The 25,128-nt window shown below is 32.0% G+C and overlaps 1 protein-coding gene across 7 annotated transcripts in view; it reads right to left on the reverse strand.

Moving 5' to 3' along the window:
• The window catches only part of LOC118197630 (potassium voltage-gated channel protein Shaw-like), an 834,105-nt gene that overhangs the window by 552,753 nt on the left and 256,224 nt on the right, over positions 1-25,128 (reverse strand). For 5 of the 7 annotated variants that reach the window (XM_085813378.1, XM_085813379.1, XM_085813377.1 and 2 more), the window contains one exon: positions 15,720-15,767. The gene's annotated coding sequence lies outside the window, so the exon portion shown is untranslated. Of the gene's footprint in view, positions 1-11,906; positions 11,945-15,719; positions 15,768-25,128 lie in introns of all 7 variants that reach the window. The other 2 variants (XM_085813380.1, XM_085813382.1) reach the window with 1 other exon arrangement.

Here is a 25,128-nt window from a genome sequence, read left to right on the forward strand (position 1 = left end):
TAAATGCAAATGAGAAGGAGATGTATTTAAGTCGAAGTTTCACAGTCTTCGAGAGAAAGAATCAGAGTTTCTGACTAGCGCGCGTTTGACTTTCGGCCGAGTCAATCTAAGGTCCTATAACGCTCGGCCATATCATTGACCCTTGATAGCTTCGCTAGGTAGTGCGATATTTAGGGGCCAACTTGTTAGATTGGTGTTAGCTTCGGCTAAATCTCCTTAGTTAAGCATTAGTTAAGTTCTTATTTCTTATATTTTTGAGTTTAAGCCCAAGAAGAGGCTTTGTTGTACGTGCTGAGAAAGGGACCGTCTGTACATCTTTAGTTTGAGCAATAAAGGGTAATTAACCCTTCTGGAGTGTTACGTTTCTGTTTCCGGACTTACGCGATTATTCGCGCAGCAATTCACTACCCCCCACACACACTTAGTTAATAACAAGCTAAAATAGAGGAACCCTACAACCTATATAAACAATAAATAGGTAGCGTTCGAGTGGTAGCAGCAAGTTACCTAAAGAATTAATATTCTGGTCACTGTCATCAGTTGCATGTAGGGCTCACGTTTGGATTGCATTTACAGCAACAAATTTTCGTTGAAATTTGAAGCATTTCTATATTAGCCATTTAGTTACAAAAGATAATTTTCTTGTAAGGAAAGACTTAGCTACGAGTACAAGTAAAACAGCACCGCGTTTATGAAATTATTCAGTAGCATATTTAGTTTTTAGTAACAAATACAAAAGAAAAGAACAAAAGTTTAAAATGCCCCCATTAGTATCTCGAACATACCTGATCTTCAGAAAAGAAACTGCGGCATATTCGAATATTCCCTGACTGATGTAAAATGTTGTTTTTTAAAATATGTATGGGATAAATACAAAAATATAATAATTAGCACGAAAGATTTCGAGTTTTGTAAATACTTTATCTGTGCATTTTAAGATAGAATCACATCAGTTTTATGCCGCTAAATTTTAAATGGGGATTCCTGAGAAGTTGACTGAGATAAAAGCTTTTCAGTTTTAAATTAATATGTAATGAAAGTAACTTCGACATAAAAAACAACAAACATTCAAAATAGTTGTTTCTGTTATCTGAGCATACTAACTGTGAAAAATCTAGAAATCGCGATAGTAAATATTTCAAAGATACACTAAGAAATATATGTTTTTGAAATATCTATAATGAATACGAAAGAGTTTGGGGCTTTCATAAAAGGCAGAAAGTGATAAAAATAACATTAATACAGTTAATACTTTGATTGCCGGCCGGCAAAAAGTTTGATCAGGTCGCTTTCGGGTGACAATTCTTTAATGTTTACGTGGTAATGTAGATATTTGAAAGACTGATTCAGGGGCGTAGTTAGAGCGGGCAAGGGGGGACATCTGTCCTCGGGCGCAGAATCCAAGGGGCGCCAAATTGATGTTACGACATTTTAGAATTAAATGTTTTCCATCTTTGGCAAGCAATAGTGGCGGGCGAAATCTTCAGTTGCCCCTCGGAGCTGAAAACCCTAGCTACGACTCTGGACTGATTGTGAATTGTTGAAAGGAAAAAACGAGAATGATTGTTGCCGAGAGCAAAATTCTTTCACTGAATTGTGCTTTTTTCGGTATTAACTTGTAGAATCATTAGGTTTATTTCGAAAGAGAGAGAGATGAAAAATATGCAACGCGTGCAGACCACCACACCACGAAGACATGCCGAGAAGGCGGAAGAAATACCTTATATGCTTCCCCTTTTAAAGGGCGACTGGGGTTTTTAGGGGACCCAATCGCCAAATTCTGGGTGGGGAGAATCATCATCCACCATTATTTTAGTTCAGACACCATTTGTAGAGTCATTAGGTTTATTTCGGAAACAGGAGAGATGAAAAATAAGCAACGCCTTCGCCGGGAATGGAACCGCGGACCTTTGGAATACACGCTCAGCGTGCAGACCATCACACCATGAAGGCATGCCAAGAAGGCGGTAGAAATACCTTATAAACGTTTCTTTTTTCCAAAAAAAAACAATTGTTGTAAAATATGATGAGTAGTATCTACACCATATTTAATATCACTGCATTCATAAATACTGACTTCGAATCAGAGTCTAAAGACTGAATTTTTTTATAATTATTTTTCTTAAAAATCTCGACTGTTCCTCATTGCTACTATTCGAATTTTTATAGGCGTCTCAATAGGTTTCTTGTTCACTGCTACTACTTACTGCTTGAAGTGAACTGTTCACTTCACGTAAAAATTACTCTTTCATTTTTCTTTTAGACTTTGAAAAACGTTGGAGCAACAATTTTAACACACACATACAGAAAAAAAATTTAAAAAAAAAAAAAAAATCTGAAATGTTTCAGATTTTAAATTACGTCCAAAGGGGCGTTTTTTAACATTTTGTGTGTTACCTTTCTTTCTTAAATATCATGGTCCTCGCACTTAAACCATAAGATCCAGTGCAACAGCAATATCGCAAAATAGTTTTAAAACGAGCATATCTTTAGAATTTCCGATACAGAGACTCACGCGCTGGAGATAAAAATGTTTTTTCTGCACAACGTTGCCATTGCTCGCTTTGAAATCCTTGAGTTTGTTAATCAAAAATTCGTCAAAGTTTTAAAAAATAGGAAATCGATCATAAAACAAATTTCAAATTTCAAATTTGGTCTTCCACATGCTCATATTCGTTGGAGGATTACGTTATTCAAAATTCGATGACTCTATGTACCGTTATTTTATGACAATGTGAGAAATATACATACATTTACGCAGATTTTCATTATTTAATTTCTTCAAGTATAATGCAGGACTCTAACATTTTATGGCAACAGTTTGAAAAGTGAACCGACATTTATGAGTCCGACGCAAAATGCCAAAACGAAACTAATAGTCCTTCGGGATTCAAATCCCTTTGGACTAATAAAATTATTTAAAATTTATTAAATGCTCTTCAATTTGGTTTATTAATTTTTATGTTACTTATGAGATGTTCAAGGAGCTGCCCAGATCCAATCGCCGGAACATTAACTGCCAAATCTTCATCGTTGTTTTCCGGAACCGGAGCCTTTTCATAGTTCATAGTTTTCAAATTCCTCCGTTAAGCAGCACATTAACTCAATCAACTTCCCGTTTTCGAAGTTCCACTGGAAATAAGAGAAGGGGGTCGAAACTGGAGACAAAAAAACCAAAGCAGACCTCAGGCGATGACGACTTTCCATATTTCCATCTTTTCGAAAGCAAAACAGATACTCCAGCACGAACGAGCAGTTCAGACTGTTCCACAAATGGGAAAAGAAATCTCAGCGACGAAATTGAAAATAATAGGCCGCAAGAATCGCCGCCGTCGAACATGTCGAGCACCCACACTGTCTCGGACCCTCCGTACCCAGAAATCTCGGAGATAAAAACTTAACTGTATACCGCGGTCGACCACCGAAGAACCGCCGCGTTTTTCCTCCGCACCATTTCAGCACCTCCTGACCGCGGCCGGCCCCGTAGGGGCCGCCGTCCAGGTAGCAAACCCCTAAGGCTCCAAAAACCTCTTAAAAGTCTTCTCTAAAAATCGCTTTTTTTTTTTTTCCTTTTTTTTTTTTTTTTTTTCCAAGTCCAAAAGATCTCCTGCCTTCCGTGCAACGGCTTAAGAAACCTCGGTTTAACTCTCCAAGAAACGCCTCAAAATTACTATTGGTTCAAACAACACTAAAATTAAAAATTTAGCCAATCTTAAGGAAAATGGACTCCCTTTCGCCAATTAGAAGAAAGGAAATAAATCGCCACTGAAATTCTCAGAAATTCAGAACTTTCAACAAGACGACAGACCCTTCTTTCCCACGCAACAGAAGAATGTTTCCAACCTATAACTCTGTCAAAAAATCGCTGCCCCTTAGAACTATTCGCCTCTGAACGAGAAAAACAAGTGTTTTCAACCCCTGCGAAAAAGGGGAAAAAATGCAGCTGGACAGTGACCTCTAACCTCCAAGGAAGCCGAATCGTGAGAAACGGAAATACACCCGCGCCCTTTTAACTGTAACACAATTCTGCCAAACTTAAAGGAGCTTTGCCGTAAAGTTTAACAATATTAAATATTGTACATTAAATTTTAAATAAGCTCAATACAAATTCAATAAACGCAGTAAAATATTATAATAACTAAGAATACATTAAGCACAGTAAAATAACACGCAATAATTATATACAAAAAAAAAAAAAAAAAAAAATACATAAGAATTTTCCATAACAATATAAATTCACGTATATCTTCGGAAATTTTGAATAAAAACAATAATTTTTTGCAGGTCTGCTTAGAAATACGTCTACTTTAAGATGATGGCAAAAGTTTTATAGATTATAATTTTAAAATATTTTTGAAAAATTTATAAAACTTATTTAAAAATACAAATTTTGAAAAATAAATCATAAAAAATGGGTGCATTTTATTTGGAATGAACCTGAATTTCGAAATGTGAAAGGAAAAATCAAATAAGTTTAATAAAAAAGAGATGTTAATAACGATATACCAAACTCAATTAACATTGAAGAGCTAAACTTTTGAGAGCTAATTTTTTTTAAACTACTCGTGATATTTTCACAAAACTTGGTAATTTGGTGTAATTTGAGTTGTAGAAATCTAATATACATCCTAAATCGCGCTTTCGACTTTCGAGACATGAAAAACGCAAGTGGAATTTTGTGAATCGGCCCAGTAGATTTTTTTTTTTTTTTTTTTTGAGCAGTGTACTTCAAGCTATAAAAACATTTTAATTAACGCAAATATTATGAGATAGCTTTTTAATATAAAACGTTTTTAAAAAATTAAGAAATGTGAATTTTTGCACAATCCGATCCTTACACTTATATTTATAAGGTATTTCCCCCTCTTTTCAGCAGGCCTTCGTAGTGGAGCGGTTAGCACACTCGGCGCGTATTCTAAAGGTCCAGTGTTGAGCCCCGATGAGGCCATTGCTCATTTTTCACGTCTCCAGTATCAAAACACTCTAATGTCTCTACATATTTATGAAACATTTAAATGCATTATAAAAAACAATACAAGAAAAAGTGTTCAAGATATTTCATTTTTAAAGTTGGAGATCATATTCAATGTACGTACAGAAACTATAGAGCGAAATGCTTGCATCTGTACGTAAGTAAAATAAAATATAAGCTTAGAAAAGTTTCTTTATATTAAAAGATTTAATGACGAGCATTTCTATGTATGCTGTAATGAAAAGTATTATTCAATACATTTTTGCTTTCAAAAAGGAGTTTTAATTCACATAATCTTCTTTAATTCTCCTTTGGAAAACATTATCAGGCTTCTGTATTCACCTAATGTCAACTCGTAACCCTATTTACAAGAACTAAAAATTAGAAATACTTCTAGTTTAATGAATTTTTTGCGTAATTACTAGATAATGTTTCCATGGGAATATTAAACAAAATAAATAAGTAACAAACATTGAGATATTCAGTAAAAAACTAAATAAATGAGTAATAAAAGTGCATGAGAATATTAATAACATATTTACCGCTATATTAGTAACTGATAATGTTGTGTTAATATTCTGTCGACATACAAATTTGAATAGAAATTCTAAACTGAAGAATGTTACACATTAGTAAATCGTAAGATAATCCAGTTTAGAGGTATTTAAAGAAGAAAATCTCTAATTATTCTAATTCGTGTGCAGAGACATTAGGTATATTTTTGGAAGCAGGAGAATTGAAAAATTAGCAACACTTTCGGCGGGAATCGAACCGCAGACCTCTCAATTACGCGCTGAGTGTGCAGACCACTGCACCACGAAGGCTCGCTAAGAAGGCGTGAGAAATGCCTGTTCTAACATGTACTAACCAACAAGTCAAGTTCGAAATGACGTCAAATATCCTAAATTTTGAATTTCACAAAGTTGGTCTCTTACTAAAATAATTTTGTATAATATTAATTTTAAGATATGTAATAAAATATGCTATTTAAAATAAAACGATTTACCGCATTTGATTTAATGATCACTTGTCTGTTACCGATTTTACATACATTTTAATTTCATTTCAAAAGGGCAACTGCATAATGTATTTTGGATTACTAGTAATCACTTTTTTTTTTTTACTTTAACAGTTTACTTTTGAGCAATTAAATAATGTTTTGGATAACTTGATTTTCTAAATCATTTATTTCTAGATAACTAATTAGATTGTGAATCAAATATAACATAATGACAATATAATACATTAGGCATTTAAAAGTAGTTTTATAAGTGAGAACAAATACAATGCGTAAATTCTCTACATGGTGCGTGAAACGTTAAATTTTTAGTTCAACTTTAAAGGCATTGCTCAAGTTCGAATAAGGCTCAAGACTGCGACTTGGAGTGGGGATGAATTCAATGTAAATGAAAGTAACGTCAGCTCAGTTGAAGATATGTCATTTTCATTTCTTACTTTATTGGTACTCATAAGAACTGAATAGCCTTACACATATTCTTATTTTTTTCCGTAAGAACTACTGCAAAGTATATGAAGTAACGTGTTTATTAATTCATGAAGTTTTCCTTTTAAGCTGGATTCCATTTCAGTTACATCTCGAGTGACGTAAAAATATCTCAAGATATAAGACTACAACTAAATATATGGAAAATTTCAAGAAAATAGAATGGCTCTTTCTCGTAATTACAGTGAGATGAAATTTTTTATGAAGTGATCCTTTTAAATAATTTAATTTAATAGTGTATTTACTCGAATAAGAACCTTTTCTAAATATTAATTTTTATTAATTAATTAATTTATTTATTTGTTGCATTCTTTTTAAAATATGGTAGGATTTTATAAACGAATATTTTGATAAACGAAATTGCAGGATAAGAGGAAGGAGTTTAATTATAATATTGCGTAAAATAATTATACTGTTGATTATGTAAGTAATAACGTATTATATATAAACTGTATAATTGTCACTAATTCTAAACAGCCACATCTAGCTAAGAAATGGCGATTTAAGCTGCATCCAGTTATGAGCGTTTTGGTGACTCCTTGAATATATTTTGGGGTTATATGATGGTTAGGTTAGGTTACTTAAATGGCAAAGCACATGACAGTTACCTTCCTAAAAGGCATAATGCCTTTGTGGACTCTCTTAAGGGAAACTGGCTCGCCGTTTTTATGTATAAGGAAAACCATGAAAACAAACTATGCAAACAGCTAGCTTATTTGCTTGAGATCAAACCTGTTTCGAACTCCCAGCGCTTAGCAGTCTCAACCACCCAGCCATTGGTGAAGCCACGTGTATTCAGTGGCGTAAATAAGGGTATGCAAAGAATGCCGTCGCATAGGGGCCCGAAGGCTTAGGGGGCCCTTTAAGTGTCCTGTTGAACTACATTTACGTGTTTAAACTTTAAGACGGATTCTATTACATATATATAGAAGCTTTAATTCATTTTACCTTGATGAGTTCGAAATTAGAATTTCTATAAAAGAAGATTAATTATTATTTTTATATTTTTTATCTTGTATTTTTTTCCTATTGCTTTTTATTTTTAGAATTTGTACTACTATAAATTCTTAATTTAATTTTGATATGTTTTGATTTTGTGTTAAGCCCCTTTTACACGATTGTTAATATTAATATAGTTGAGGAATAGCCTTGATTTCACTCCAATTTACTTGTAACTTTAGAATCTTTAAGTATATGTAGATAATGGAATTCGTTTACTTTTAAGTTATTAAGGGCCCCCCTACCTATATGGTGCAGTGATGCAATTCTCTGTATGACGCAGATAGGAGGCCCTTGGAAGCACCTGAAACAGCTAAATTCAAGTGCTTGCAAAAGTTAAAATTCCAGCATCTGACTATGAAATAATAACTTCATGACCTACCCCAGTTTAGGGATAGCATTGAGCGGAAAATAGGAAACGTTCCTTTGTATTCCTTAGTCTCAAACCTGAAAATTATTAAAGGCGACTCCCCCTAAAGGAAAGGTTTCTCCTTTTGCAATCCTAAATCAAAAAGCGGTGGAAGTGGAAATTAATTGTAACTATTTATTATGAAGTACTTATTTTATATATTAATTTGTTTCTGTATAATTCGCATTATGCTTGAATAATCAGTAGACATATTTTCTAAGTATAAATCAAAGAAGTAACTAGGCAGGATTCTGGTACTTTGAAATGAACTTTGCAAGTTAAGAGAAATCTTGGTATATTAATTGCAGTTCGTAATTTTCATAATATGTCATTCCGTAGCGTTTAATTTTGTTCATATACTGAACCTCTTATTAGCTTTTCCATTAAACGCAAGTCCAAAAATCAGTCCTAATATTCAATTTGAAATTGAATTTATTAATGTGAATGTTTCTTAGAATTTAATATAACATGTATTACGTTGGTTCGCTGTAAACGGCGTATCACTTTTCAAATTATTGCCACCAAATAATTTCACCCTGTATTATTTTTAAAGAAATTAAATAAGGAAGAATCTGCATGTTTGAATATATAGTTCTCACAATGTAAGAAACGATGGTACTTGCAACCTGTGCAGTTGCACCAAGAGGCAAGGTAAGGGACAGAAACATTTTGGATTTAGAAGCACGATTGACATTACAAAATGGCAAAGTTAAAGGCGGATTGAATTTTTTCTCTAATTTTTACACTAATAAGCTGGAGGGGGGAATCATTCGTAAGTATTAATTGCTAACTCCAGAATACATACTTTTCTTTCTTAAGGACACAAAATCATTGACGTTAGTTGAGCAGTTGTGGCATGAAAGGATTTTGCTCCACCCCCATGTTGAAATGCCGTTCTAGTTCAGGGAACGCAAAGAATTTATGGCACCACATTTGGAAAGGAGAGATTTCCCGTTCAGCTTAGGGATCTTTGAATGAATTCAAAGTCCGAAAAAAAGGGGGGGTAGTTTTACGACAGGCGACGAATACACAGATGCTCAAACATTAAGCGAACAAATATTTCAGTTAATTTTCGGCGTAAATTTAAGGAAATTGTTTCATTAAATTTATCGAAATTCATTACTTTTTCACTCATGGGGGTAGGAAATGGAATGGATGAATATTTTTACTTGAAAAAGCGAGTAAATAAATATTTATCCAATTTTTCATATCAAAATTTTCAAAATATTCTCACATTGCAGATAAAATGCAGGTTAGGAATTCTTTAAAATCCCTAATCGAGAATTAAATCTGAAAGCACAGAACTCGTTTGAGGATTTGCTTGATTTTCTTTAGAAAAGAGAAAAGCTGTAGTGTTTCTTAACCTGTAAATTACCCATCTACCAAAAATTCACACTTATCTTAAAAGATAATTCTGAAGACATTAAATTTGTTTTGAAAGTAATATATTAATCTTTCTTCATATCAAAATATTCCTTTGAAAAAAATATAATAAATTATAATTTATTTTAACAACGTGAAACATTTAAGCGTAGAATTGAGTAATGCGCAATAATTTGTATGTTATTTTAACGGCATTGAATTGAATTATTATATAGTAATAAAGCAGTCGATGACTATTTGCGTAAGGAGAAGAACGCCTTCATGGAGTACTTTCTAATCGTTATTTGAAGTGAAATTTTACAATTTACTTTACTTTTGCTTTCAATTTTCTTTCCACAGCATTCAGTACGTAAAATCATCAATAATAGTATAATAATGATAATAAAAATGGCATCGCACAACTAAAAGTATATACTACTTCGTAAACTTCTACAAATTAATTACTGAAAATATTAAACATATCAATGGCAGTGTTGCCCTAATAGATTTAAGTTGCATTTCAACATTTGAAAGAACGTGAATTACATTGCTATTTTCACTACACAAACGAATGGAATACTTCAGAAAAGAATGCTCCCCCGTTATTGCAATATTTGAATAATTTTTCGAAATTAAAAAAATTAATTAACACGTTTTAATAGTAAAGATACGATTTTCACTCATAAAATCCCTTTGTACATTATTCTCTTTCATTTCGGCATCACTGCGTAACTTTTCGAAGACATAAATATCTTCCGTTAATATATGTTCTCATACATTATATTTATTTTTTATATTTTTGTCATTAATAAATTAATGATTAACATAAAAAATTGATACTGCTTAATGTATAAGCAATGTAAAAACTGGAAATCTGAGGTCATTAATTTCTGAGACATAAATAGCTTTCTAAGACGCAAATAAAACAGATAACAATAATCAGAAATATTAATGCTCCTAAAATATAGCCGCGTTTCCTAGCTGAGTTTTGCTTTCTGATCCACCTGGGGTTTAAATGAAGTTTTGCGCATTTCTCTACGAAGTACGCAAAACTTGTTTCATACAATTTTATTTTTAATAATTATGAAGAAACTTTATACTGGTTTCCTAAACAAGTATTTATGTGTACTACTTTTAGAATCCATGCGACAGAGTGTGAGTACTCATCTTCAAATATACGTTAGTGTCAATAAGCTCAATTCTAAATTATTAAACATTTCTGGGACCTTGAAACTTAGAAGGGAATCGTCATATTTTGCTATAGTGGGTATTTAAAATCCTCATACCAGAAGTATTTTGTGTTTAATTTTAATATTTCCATTTCGTATTACATTGTTTCTACCTGTTTATGATTTCATCGTAAACTTGTGAAGAATTTCCTAAAAATATTCAAATATCCATAATTTTTAGTGTCAAAATATTTAAGAAATATACTGAATGCATTATTAACTGAAATGCATTTATAGTACAGGGGAAATGTAGAAAGATATTGCAGGTGATGTATTATGTATCATTGGAATATGGCAATAATAATAGTACAATTTGACTGAAGGGAAAAAGAAAAAAACAGATCTTTCAGCTTTTTAAAAGGGAAATGGACAGTGGACATCTTTACAGTAAAGTCTTGGATGAAAGTTTTACTGTGACTCAACTTGGGAAGACACTGTAAATTTATAGTGGAGGCGGGGTCCCTTTTTTCGTTAAACAGCTGCATTGAAGGGTGATTTCAGGTCCCTTTCTTCTTTAAGCCACCGCATTGAAGTGTGAAACGCTACCCTCAAGTATACTTGTAAATTGGCTGATTACTCAGAACAGTAAACTGAACTTAAACTTGCTCTTATTCTAATGCCATTTCTCTAGTCTATGACGAGAACAAACAGAAGTTTTTCTTTAAAATTAAATTTCAAAGTGATCTCAAATATAATTCTTCATTATAAAGGTAAGTTATTGATTTGTAATATCTAAATTAATCATAAACTAAATTCTTATAATTTAAAATTAGCTAAAAATTCAATTCAGCTAAACTTTTAATCCATTTATCTGAAAAATCCAAAATTATCACCATTAACAATGCAAATGTCTACTAATATTAATTTAATTAAATATTTTTATGATAAATATGAAATATAAATATAATCTATGTTTCCATACATTAGGAAATATCATAACAGGCCAAAATTAAAAACAAAATATTTTAAACACATCCTGCGCTATAGTGCAGGATCGATCAACCCATCAATCGGCTCGACAGTCGAAAATCAGTCGACTTAAATGGAGTTCATCAACATCTAAAAAGCATTTCTATTAATATGCAAGATATGAGAAACAAGTTTTAAGACATTATGAAAGAAGCTGAGTTTATTGCAAATAAATGGGGCATAGAAACTAAATTTGGAAAATAAAAGAGAAATAAAGAAACTAAAACACTGTTATTGTTAACAAATATGGAAATTATTAATAATGTTTCAAAAATACAGAAAACATATAAAGAAGACTTGCACTGGAAGTACAACTTTTATTATTTATAAATACTTTCAGAACAGAAATCCAAAATTTGAAATCCGTTAAGGATTTAACTAAATTAGCAATGGTAAAATATTATGACATGACAAGCAGTTATTCGGGAGTGTGCAATTCACTTATATTGTATTTATGATTACCTGTAACCACAGCCACGAGTGAGAGGTCATTTTCAATACTGAAAATAATAAAAACATATTTAAGTAACAGTATGACACAAGATCGATTTTCAAACCTTTCACTATTGAGCGTTGAAGCTGAGATGGCTGAGAAAATGGACGTCCAATTATTGATAAATAATTTTGCGGAAATGAAGGTTAGGAGACGCAAATTTTAAAAGAAGGATTTCTTTCTTTATGATGAATTTTGGCTACAAATGTTATCACTACACTTATTGAGGGAGGAAAAAATTAGAGAAGAAGAGCAGTAGGGACTGAGGAAAATTAAAAGGAAACAGTAAAAAACTTTAGCATTCATATTTTTTATAAAAATCATGTATTCATGTAGTTGAGTTTTTAAAGAGGTGTTTTAAAAAGACGTAAAAAAACTTTGCCATACATATTTTCTACAAAAATTGTATGTTCAAATAGTTTTCTTTTTGAAGTTTATGATAAATATGTTTTATATTTAACAAATGTATCATTTACATTATAAAAGTTTTTATTTATTTCTTGTATATTATTGCATAAATCATGTTCGTAAGCTGAGTAAATCACAGAGTATACACTGATGTAATAGCTTTTCTGTACGTTTGTCAATTATCTTGTCTGTCAGTTTATAATATAACTAATTATTTATAAGTTTGATAACTTAAACGAAAAAACTTAGATAGGCGCAGATTTTATATAAAATTTTAAAACATTAGTATGTAAAACTTCTTGGATTTTATAAAAAAATCTCTGCAAATCTAGGCTTTCTTCCTTTTCTTAATGCTATACGTCGACATGTTCCTTTTTTTATATAGACTTATTCATTTATTATCAGTATGCATCTCAGTGAAAGGAGAGAAAAATCTGTCTCTCGCACTCACACAAAAATTCTAAAGTAACTGAATTAAAATCATCTGACGTCAAATACCCAGACTAAAGCAAATTTTTATTTCACCAGTTGGTCAAGGGAAATTATTTTCCTTTTTATTCTTTCTTCATGTTACGTACCTTTCATCTGGTTCCCTAAGAATATGCTTTTATTTTTTAACAATTAATCCACATGTGATAAAAATCATCATGAAAACATTGCCCCCTGGAATCCTTGATTTTTTTTAAAGCGCATTAAATTTATTGGGAAAGGGGACCAGGAAAATGTTTTGCATAGGGGCCCAAGAGTTCTAGTTACGCCACTGCGTGTTTTACGAATCAGTCAGAGCCCTAGCATTAAATAACGGCTACGTGAGAGATGAGAGATATCTACGAATATGATGAGAGATATCTACGATAAAGATATCTACGAATTAATTTTTAAAATTAAGTAAATGAATGGCGACACTGACCCCGTTGGTAATTTTTGGTGATTTTTCAATATTTTTTGACTATGTAGTTGTTTCTGGAAAAAAAAGCATTTTTCAAGCTCCAGAACTGATTTTCTCCGGAGCTACCAAAATATCTGGCAACACTACTGAATACGGCTCCGAGAATTATAAGACGTCAATTGTATATTATAATTATTAGTATAAGCTGTCACTTTATTAAGGTGTAGGGAGTCTAGCTCATGTCAAGAATCTGAGACTTCAAGAGATACATTTTTAAGTGTGTATGAATGCAAAATCAGTTTTTTTATTCAAGCTATTCACTGTATGACTTCAAATTGCTGGAATTATCCACGATCGAGTAACTGGATAACGTCAACCGCAGAAATGGATTACAGGACACTATATTGGTCACTGGTAGCCCTGAACACAAATAGATAGCAAAGTATTACTAAAACAGGTCTTGGCTCCTAACTATCGGTGCTGTTATTTTAAGGAAATTCATGAAGAAAGCATACACCCTCTCTTGTTACCCTCGAAGGGATAACAAACAGAGAAAAGAATGTTCATCTATTATCTTAAGATCTATCGTAAAATAAAACGAAGGTCTTATATTCCAGGGATTCTTATTTTCGAGTAAATACGCTATTATTTAGAACATCAAGTATATCTGATACTGGAAAATAATCTCACGATTATGTATTTTCTAGCAAAGGATAATATAAATTTAATACTCGAGCCCTTCCAGTTAGTATAGTGGTTATGACCGTATATGCTTTAGCGAAGGACCCGGGTTTGAATCCTACAAAAAGCATAGTTGTAACTGTCCATCCCCTCATAGGAGGCAACGATGGCTACCTATTAGGTGTTCCATAATAAAATGGCCACCACGTTTGGTCCTTGTAGTGGAGCAAGGCTAATGGCTATTAAATAAAGCGCCAGAGCATTAAAATACTATAAAAATATTTAATACTCAATGTAGTTGAAGTCTAAGTTTTGAAATTCTTTTAGGACAAGTCACATTAGAAACGTTCAGTATTGGAAGTATTAATACGCAGTATTTTTAGAACATGACACACAAGGAAGCAATATGAAAGAAAGACTCTTATTAGATAACGAAATAAAGTGTTCAACTAAATTAGCAGGCATGACTCATGCGAAATGTTTCCCACTAGAAAAACATAACGCTACTTTTTACGAGCATAAAGTGCATGCAATGATTACTAGACAGTAATAAACTGTTTAAAAACCTATAGTCTTTTCTCAGGTTTTCGATAATAGTAAAACATGAAAAAGGACTCTTTAAAACTCTAATGTGATTTTTAAAAATAGGCTATAGGAATACACTGTTGATCAGCGAAATGTGAAAAGGTATAATTTGAGACTCAAAACCTTTGAGAGATGGACTTGTAATATTGCACTTTATCATGAATCTGTCTTCATCCCTTTTGATCTTGTTTCCTTTTGATCCCTTTGATCCCCTCTCAATCCCTTTTGATCTAAGATGTCGTACTACACACTGTTTGATACTGATGTGTCAGAACATTCAAACGAGAATATAAAGAAAATAAATTAGATTCCTATTTAGGTCAACAAAGAAAAATTTTAAAGATAAAAAAAAAATAATTTAAAAATACAAAAAAATTTAATTCAAAATTTAAAAAATATTTAATACGTGAAAAAAACAGTATTAAAGTCAAGTGTTATCCACTACAAGTTTAAAAAAATTATTTGAATTTGAATGGATGAATAAAATGTGTTTTATTAACGATTGAAAATTAATTAATTAATAATTAATTAAATAAAAAAATTAAGTCAATTTCTACTTAGGACAACAAAGAAAAATTTTTAAAACACACACACAAAAAATTAGAAATTAAAAGAACTTTACTGTGTGAAAAAAATTGTATCATCCACTACTTCGCCATCAAGTGTCATCCACTACAAGTTTAAAAAAAAATGTAGTGGAACTTAACTGGATGAATAAAAAGTATTTTATTAACGATTGAAATTTGAACAAGATATAGGGAGAGTGTGAGCTAATAGTAGGAATTTAATAAAAGAAGTAACCCTTTGTTTAGGCACATCTTTTTGCCGACGATTACTTTGTTATCATAAATGACAAAGTTAACGGTGGTGTTTTTTCGCTTTCATAGATTTTTTTATATTACTACATGACATATTATTTCATTTATGGCGGTTCTGCCTCACTTAAGTTTACACATTGCTAGTTTGTCTTAACTTTCTATCAGAATACTCACATATTAGATTCCGTAACCGCAACAACAATGTTATTAATGTCCATAACGCCAGTTTTGCCCCTGAAATGACAGCCCAGAAGTCTAAACACGATAGCTAGAGATTTAAAAGTACTAGCAGAAGACGCTCATAAAATTTTCTAGTTATTAATTATATTCTTCCCTTTAATTTTATTTTCAACAGTTTTAATACAAAGAAATAAAAAATATTATTTATAAAATTTACTTACATGTGCACATCTAAAATATTACGCAACACAGAATTCAACAAAGCTCACCTGAAAAAGAAATGAGAGTAATATTAAAAACTGAATATTATTTCACTTAAATCATTACATTAGAAATGTCATAAAAATAACTGTACTATTTAACGTAAATTCTATTTTACTATAGAATGTGTTTTAATATTAAGAATATGGAAACTTAGTTTTCTTCCTTCGACCATTATGTTAAGTTAGGAGCTTTAGTAGGCATTTATCGACCAGGAGGCCAGACAGGTGCAGTCTTTCTGCAAAGTATATTATTTCTCATTTATTATTCATTTGCCTTGACAAGTAGTCGGATCGGAGAACGTAGTAATTTGCTATTACGTAAGATCTTTAATTTATGAGTCAAAATATGCCTAAGAAAATGAGAAATTTAATTGCAAAATATGTACTTATAGAGTTCTTATTACCCTACACATTTATCTTATTGCTTTAATAATGGACATATTCTTAGCAATTTTACATTTATTTCATAAAACTTATAACATATACATTTTTATGACTGCTACTGATAATATCAACAACTTTTATAAACTAAGATTATTAGTGATAATAACAATAATAAGTGGCCTTTGATTGTTACTGATATCAACATTTTTATGACCTACAATTACAACTGTAATACTGTAATACCTGGACTTAAGCGAACTCGAACTTCTGAGTGTCCGTATTTTCTTTCATTATTTTTTATATTTATACTTGTAATTAATTTGCATTTGGAATTATCAAATAATTCTTAAAATAGTAATAAATAAAACATTACTCTGCCTGTATATTAAAACTCTCTTTGAAGGAATAATACGCATCAAGGCTTAATCATTTAAGATAAGTGCTCAAAACTTTATGACGCTATTAAAAAACTACAGACAATGTAATTATTGTTCCATTTTTGTAGACAGGACGATCGCTGTTTTAGTTTAAGCTACAGATAAAGCGAAGGAAGAAGTTTGATTTTTTTTATTTCTTCTTTTTCTCAGGCTTTAAAATCACAAACTGAGTCGTCAGAATAGGTTTTTTACATTTTATGAAGGCAGTGGCATTGAGATAACTCCATTTTATGTAGAGATTTCATCTGCTATTATTAATACCACTTTGTATACATGTGTTTGAAAGTTTGCATTCTTTACTGCATACTTTTCTGTTAAACAAGTATTTTCAGAATAGGCATTTCAAGGCCATTTTCCTGAGACCATGGTAATGACAGTTGCGGCAAATGATCAAATCCCCTAATTGTTTTCAATATTAATTGAATTTGATATATATTTATTAATATCCCCTTTTTTATTAAACTTACTTGATTCCTTCTTCCAGAATTCGAAATTTAGGCTTAATCCAAATATAATTCGCACATTTTTTATGATTTATTTTTATAATTTGTATTTTTTAATTTTTCGAAAACAATTTTGTATTATAACCTGTAAAATTTTTAAAATCATCTTAAAGTATATGTATTCTACGCAAAAAATTTTTATTCGAAATGTTCTAAGATATACATGAATTTGCATATTGAAGCGTTTTGAAATTTGGCATCTTTTTTTTGAGCGATAATAACGCCAAACGATAATACGCACTTTGTTAAAATTATTTGAAAGTATGAACGCTGATATTTTTACGCTCGTCTAAAATGAAAAAGAGAAAAGAAAAAAAAAATAGGCTGCTATAAAAATTAAGAAGTTCGAGAAGTAAATTATTCTTGGCAAAAACTGAAAAAAAATATACGCCAAGATAAAATTTTGAATTTCTCCGTTACTTTCGCACTAAATTTTACAAAATTTAATATTTAGGCATAATTTGAGTCGTAGAATCGAAGTATAGAAAACAATGGGCATGTAATTTCAGAAAAAGTCCGATTTTGTGTCAAAATACCTACGTTAGAATGATTCTATAGATATCCTAAATCGCGCTTTCGAGACATGAAAACCGCATTTTGAATTTCGTCAACTGGCGACTAGAACGGGATAGAACTGTCCCAAGCTGTGGCAATAAATAATCTGCGATGATGACGACATGTGTTACGATCGTAAATGAGGGACATCTTGGCATGCCTATAGACCACGACTTATGCAAATGCTATTTCAGTTACATTTCTGGCGTAACTTCCGGATATTATAATAAATGAAAGATATCTCAAACAAAATATGCTGCTATCTAGAAACAGAATAATCGTCCGTTTTCCAGCTAGTGAGATTGCGTATGAGTCAAAATATTATAGTTTTAATTTGTGTTACTCCAAAAAAAAAGTGATAAATATGTTACTTTGATGACGTTTAAGCATCTCTAACCATTAGCAAAATCTATTTTATCTTATAGATGAGTTATCGGTAATTAAGTTTTATGTTAGAGCATTGATTATTTAGTTCTACTTCTTTAAAACCAAATATTAATATTTAATTTGATTCTGCAGCAAAACTACAGCTTCTTCCATTTAATAACTAAATTTCCTAAGGCGCGAAAAATTGCTTAAAAATTCAGGATACATAGATATGCGTTGAATAGCAAGTTAATTAAGAAGAAGTAAAACTGCAATAGCTTACAGGAGCAACGTATGGAGCTTTCCTAATCAGAATAGTGTTATATTTTAAGCTAAATCGAGAGCATTAGTTTCTACAAGAAAAATATTGGAACAATAGTTTTAATCTGCTGAATTTTAATTTGCCTGACATTTTCGTCTTTTATTATGAGCCAACATTTAATCTAAGCTTTCATCATTCAGCTTCCTCGCAAATTTAAATATTTGGTTTAAATATTTAATGGAAATTTAAGAACGCTATTGAACGTGAATATGTTTACACAATATAAAAGCGAAGATGATTATTTATTGTCCTTTGATGTTATAATGTTAGAATGTTGATGTTGATGTTGATGTTAAATATAAATAATGGGAAAACAAAAATTCAAATACTTCGTTTGTCATTTTTGGGTATACATTATGTGCATTTGATATTCCAGTTTTAACTTTTGTTTTCCATTCAAATTCAACAAAATATTTCTTTTAACTTTTAGTAAACTTCCTCCCAATTATCCAAGGAATCGAGTAAGCGAACGTATAAAACTCGCTCCAGTTTGAATTGCATAGGAATGACAATGGGAGAATTAAAAAGCAGAGAATAAATCCAACTTTAAAACAGTATAACATATTTTAAGACTTTACAATAAGATTAAACGATACAAAATAACAAATAAATAATATTTGTAATAAACAAAACAAAATTTAAACGAAGATGGATCGATTATTTTATTATTTTATTTTACAATATAGCTCAAACTTTGAGCAACAAACGGCCGAAAAGTTAACAATAATAATTCACTACATGAAATTAATCAAAGCCTTCACTGTACAAAATACTTCGTGTAAAAATATAGTTAAACATTAATGTTCACAAAATGCACATTAAAGTATTTTGAATTAAATCTACACTTTGGAGCAGGAAATTCACCTTTGCTTTAATTAAACTGTGATAATAAATTAGGATAAAACCCGTGCTCACGACTCACGATAATTAACTTTCTCCCTCCGCATGCGATAAAAAAATGCATGCAGATTGCCCTTCTTTCCCATTGCGGAATAAAAGAGAGAAAAGGATAATCCCTTCGACCTTGATCAAGTGTGTGCGTCCACGCCCCATATTTTTTTCACTTCGCCTTTTCTAATATAAGACATGTTCACAGTACTAAAAAGATAGGGTCTTATCTTTACTAGCAGATAACCCTTGATTGGTACAAGATTACTTTACTATATATACTACATCCCCGGCTGTCGACGCAGAGCGCTCTGTGCAGTACTGGCTATGATCAGAAACTAGGCCGTCTAGGCTACGGGAGTGTAAAATTTATGAACTTGGCGGTTCCCGTAGATCCGGGGGGAGGCTCATCTCCACTTTTCACGGTTCGGGTGACCTAAGCCCGCGGTAATTAGGGTATCAGTAGTCGAATAGTGCCTGAGCCATCGAGCGCCCAATCCCCGCTGTCCTCGGTATTCTGTGTAAAGCTTGAAAGGAGGGGTTGTGTGCGTAATACTGGCAATCAAAGCTCCAAGTCATCATGCCCACCCCACCGTCGTGCTCTCTGTCCACCGGGACGTGGTCTTGGCTGGCCAGTGTTTAGCGGTGGGCTAGGAGGGAGCCTAAAATTGTTGATTTCTCCGGGGATCTGGGCTTAGCAGAAGTGTACGACCATCTTCGGGTGGCATTTGACTAATATTTTGTATAAGTCCCCAAAATGTGATTTAGTTCACAGGTTGGGTTAGTTACTATACTACAAGGTTTGTTCGACCAATATCAACCAACGTGTCCTTGACTCGTAAGTCTGAGCGAACAGATATGATACATCACTGTCTCGAGTGTCGGAAAGGAAAAGGTTTGACCTTGAAAGAATACAACCCTTTCTGCGTACTGACTCTGATCGGCACAGTGGTTAGCCATGCTGGCTGCCGTATCCCTAAGGCCCGGAATCAAATCGCGAATATTTGGATATTTGTAAGAGCATAGTATCTATGCCGCAACAAGACACCTAAAATATTGCTGACTAAAAGTGTTGTTGAAAGGTTTGATGGTATAAACTTCTTCAGAAAAGCGATTTCATTCACATATGTCCAAGTCCAACATTTTGCGTTTTATGAGTATTAAATTTTTTACATATAAATATATAGAGACCGGCAGACCCTATAAAAGTTAGATTTCGTAATTTCTATAAAATTGTTTCCTTTAAAACTTAAAATGCAATTTACGTAAATATTCATATATTATTTCTCACTAAAGTACTTTTATTCTCGAAGAAAAGCATTCCGAGATATTCTTTGATTTTATTTCATGGATTTACTGCTGTTTTCGCAAAACAAAAAGCAGCGCCACTTTACTTGTGAAACAATTTTATTACAAGATTTATGCGTAGGCTATATAGTGAAATTATGTACGACTTTCCTTTGAATAAGTAAGCCTCTTTCTTATCAAACTAATAAGAAGTCTCAGAGTGACGTTGATATATGATGGAAGAATATCTTAATTAATTAATAAGAATTTTTTTCTATTGCATGGTACTTCTACTTTCAGCACATCTTCATCAACAGTATGATTTATGTCCTATAACTTGAACTTCTTGGTTCAGGTATTAAATTGGATTATCTGCAGGATATTAAATTATAACTTCCCTTAATCTTACGATTTTCACACTTTTAATTATTAAAATAATTCTTTCAAAGTTTCGCAACTTTAATGGTGCATACATTGAGGTGTTATTTCAGAATGTTCTTTTAGCTGATTTGTTTCCATTTTTCAATTCAGCAGACAGTCAACTTCCAGGTAAGAAAGATGGAAACTGAAAGGTATTTTCTTCTTCTTTTCCGTATGCCCTCATGTTGTAATTGGAAACATACTCGAAGTAATGAGAGGGCCAGGCATCGAGTCCCGGCGATGATAAAAACTTAAAACCGCAAGTTACATTTAAATTTACAAAATAATTTTCACAAATTTAAATTTCGCAGATCAAAATAATTTTTAAATAACATAACTGATTTCAAGCTCAAAACATAACTCAATTCAAGCCCTTCATCTGGAATTACACAATTTCAGTTAATCAAGTGGTTACCTAAAATGTAATTACTCAATTAATCTGGAACTACCATCCGGCTAAACTCCTCTAGTTACACCTAGTGGCATACCGTTGAAATAATTATGGAGTAATTTCAATTTTGAATCTAGTAGACATTGCTTGCCAATCTCCGTTTGTGGATATTTTGTATCTAATAGTCACATAGCTATCTGCCTGTATACAGAAAGGAACATGCCTGTTCACTTGTTCGTAATTCATATAAATCTACAAATTTATTCCGATCATGACGAAGTTTGGCACAAATTATCTTCAAAACAAGAAGAGTGACACTCTATGCTTAACATTTCGATAAACCACTCTACGGGATCCACAATCAGGACATTTATATTAAATCAAAAAGTGTTTAAAAGCAGCACAACTTTCGAACTCCGAGCATAATGTTAAATGTCGCTCTTCACATTTTATTTTTACATTAATTACCATTTGTTTTATTATTTCTTCAAAAATAATACCTAGCGATAAAATTTGAGTGCAGCATCCTTTTATTTAAACGCTGATTCAACACAAATGTGAAACGAACACAAAATTGAGGATTGTGATTAATAACAATTTGGAAATGTTTATAGATATCAGTACATTCCCTTCGAAATATGACCGAAGGAAAAGGCTGTATTAGTCAGGAAAAACGCAGCAGCCAACACGCTGTCCACTCCTAGGTAAATCCTGAACAATCAAAGGTTCGTCTACAGCAAAGCTTACCCTTGTTGAGAGTTACATCTGTCTGAGGCAATTGAAACTTCTATGGAGAGACAACTTCTGTACAGCAAAAGCATGTGAGAGCATTTACGTCTATGGCACGGAAGACTTCGGAAGAAAGAGAGTTACATGTATGGCAAGATCAACGCAGAAAGAAAACAATCGAGAATGGTGAATCATCATTCAGATCTAAGATTAGGAAAATATTTAAAACTGATTAAGATTACTATAATGATCCTAAAGTAGTAATAAAATGGATGGCTATTACATGTAACCATTCCATTTTTAGTCAAACTAACTCATTGAAAAGGATAGATGACACTTTTTTATTAAATAGCTTTTTCAAAATGAGCGAAACAGGCAATTTAAAAAATAAAGTATGTTACTGACATGTAAATGGTAAAAGAAAAAACTATAACATTTGTTTTCTTTGCTGTAATAAAAAGCTCCTTCATGAAAGGGTTCTTAACTGTCTAATCTCTAATCAATAAAACAATACTTTAGAGTGCTAAAAATAGGTTACTGAGATAACAAAAGCGTGTAAAGAAGAAACAACTGTGGCTACGTATTGATTATCAATGATACATTGAAGTAAAAAAGAAAAAATAAAGACTAATGAGACCGGTGGAAGAATAGGTAAACTTCATCAGATAGTTTTTCATGTTTTTGTATGTTTTAAAAGGATTTCCCAAAATTGGAGGAATTCAGTCAGTTTCATCATCAAGCAAATAATACAAATATTGTATGACCAGAGCTGGGGCAAGGGTGAGGTAAGTGAGGCACTTGCCTCAGGTGAACAGCCAGAAGGGGTGCCAAGTTAACTGCAAAACATTAGAAATATCTTACTTTTTAACCCTTTCTTAAAATATTTTCTTTAAATAACTTTTTAAAGGATCTGATTTGGACACCACATGACTTCCTTGTACGGCTTATTAAATTACACACATTCTTTGCTGCACTTCATTTAAACTCCATTTCCCCGAATTTCAGTTGAGATATATTTCTCATTCAATCAATTCAGTTCTCACTTATCGGCAAGGGGAAAATTACTTAAAAATTCAAAACGTTTTCATTAAAAATTGTAAAATATAGAAAAGTCTAAATGACAAATTAGAGTCAAAAACCGTTAAAAAATTTTTACAATTAAAATTAGTGTTTAAATTAATTAAAATTAAATATAAAGACAGATTTTTTGGTGCACCAGCGAAAAGACACTGAAGTTGGTGCACTGAGGTAATTCACTATGCTACTAAGTTTCAAATGTACACAAATATTGGCGTCGTTAGGCTTTGTGGACTTAAACAACTTTTAAATTGTTGATAATTCTACAACTATTGCATGCAGATTAACTAAAGGCATGAAAACCTTAACCGGAACATAAGAACAATATAATACAATCACTTAAAAAAGTGCACAATTTACCAACATATAAGAACAAAAACTTAGCTCACCGAGCCAGTAACAGAGTGGATATATATATATATATGTAAGATGTAAGATACAAGAAAATGCGATAGCTTATTTAAAAATAACTGGTGACCTCAAAATTATTATTTTGGATTTGGTGCTCTCCCACTAAACTCATCTGTTCTCCTTAATTCGAGATCCTTCCATGATTATATAACAACCTCAAATTAACCAATCATAGCTTAGAGTACTTTCTGCATGAACTTAGTATAAATACCGCTCGCAAATAAACTGCGTCATTTTCTCCTAGCTTCCGCCACGCCAAGATCCACGCTGTTTAGCTTGTCCGTCTAAAATGATATCGCCCCGTTAATCTGTGTATATAAGAAATTATTGTAATTGTTTAAAATATATTGTCTACGAAGAATTATTCTAATGTGCTTCAAAATAAAGATGGTAATTAGTAGCTGAACTTACTTTGGTATCAACATCTTCGTGCGGTCTTGCCGGTCTGCTATTATGACTACATATATTTGATGCCAGCCGATTACAACCAAAAAGAGAGGTGCACATCAACATGTTATAGTGGTCCTATATACAAAATTTCAACGTTTTGAGGCTACTCGTTTTTGAGTTATCCGAGATGCATACATACGTATGTACAGACGTCACGAAAAAATCAGCCTTATATTTTCAAATTTTCACAGGACTAGTATCGATGGTTTTACCGAACCACCATCGTCAGCTGCAAAAGAAAAAATGAACGAGATAGGATATAATGATCAGATAAGATAAGAAAGCCTGAAAGACCTAAATATGAGCCAGTTTCCATTAGAAAGTCCTACATAACGGCAGCTCACTCCTTAGACAGATGGTTCTTGCATTCCTTGCCATTTAACAAATATATATACTTTAAAAAATATATCAGAGAAATATTTTTCAAAGTCTAAGTGAAAGTAATGAGAGATATTTTAAACTTACAACTAAAATGGAGATACCAGTATTTAAACATGATAACTTTTGAATTCCACTTTATAACTGGTGAAAAATTAATGGCATTAGATTTAAGCATTTTAATAAGGATTAGTAGTGGTATCTTGAGTTCAGCAGCAGAGTAGTAGAGTTAAGAGTTTAACCCACCAGAGAGTTAAGAAGTTACTAGAGTTAAGAGGCTTCGGGTGGTGGTTGCGTTATTCAAAATCGGAGGGCTCTAGGTACCGTTGTTTTTTTCAATCGAGAAACATACGTACATTTATGCAGATTCTTCATTATTTAATTTCTTTAAATACAATACAGGGCAGTAATATTTGGTAACAACAATTTGAAAAGACATACAAAGCATTCAATGATTTGGCGCAAAATGCCGTTTCGAGACTAATATCCCCCACTTGGGACTAACATACCTTTTGGGCTAAAAAATTAAATTTTTTTCCCCTCGAAAGTCACTTCCATTGATATATGATGCAATTAATTCCAAATCACTGAAATCAAAGATTCTATAGAACTTATTTTGCTTACGATTAGTTTGGAAACGGTGGGAAGAAAAAAAAAAGAAATCAATAAACTCACATTGCTGACTGAAAAAATTTTAATGTTTTTTTTCTGTTTAAGAAAACTAATACAGAATTTCGTAATCCCAGAAAGTTTCATTTCCACAGCATTC

This window comes from Stegodyphus dumicola, chromosome 3 (genome assembly GCF_044657685.1).
Source record: "Stegodyphus dumicola isolate Sdum_Otavi_A_Nest chromosome 3, ASM4465768v1".
Taxonomy (NCBI): Eukaryota; Metazoa; Arthropoda; class Arachnida; order Araneae; family Eresidae; genus Stegodyphus; species Stegodyphus dumicola.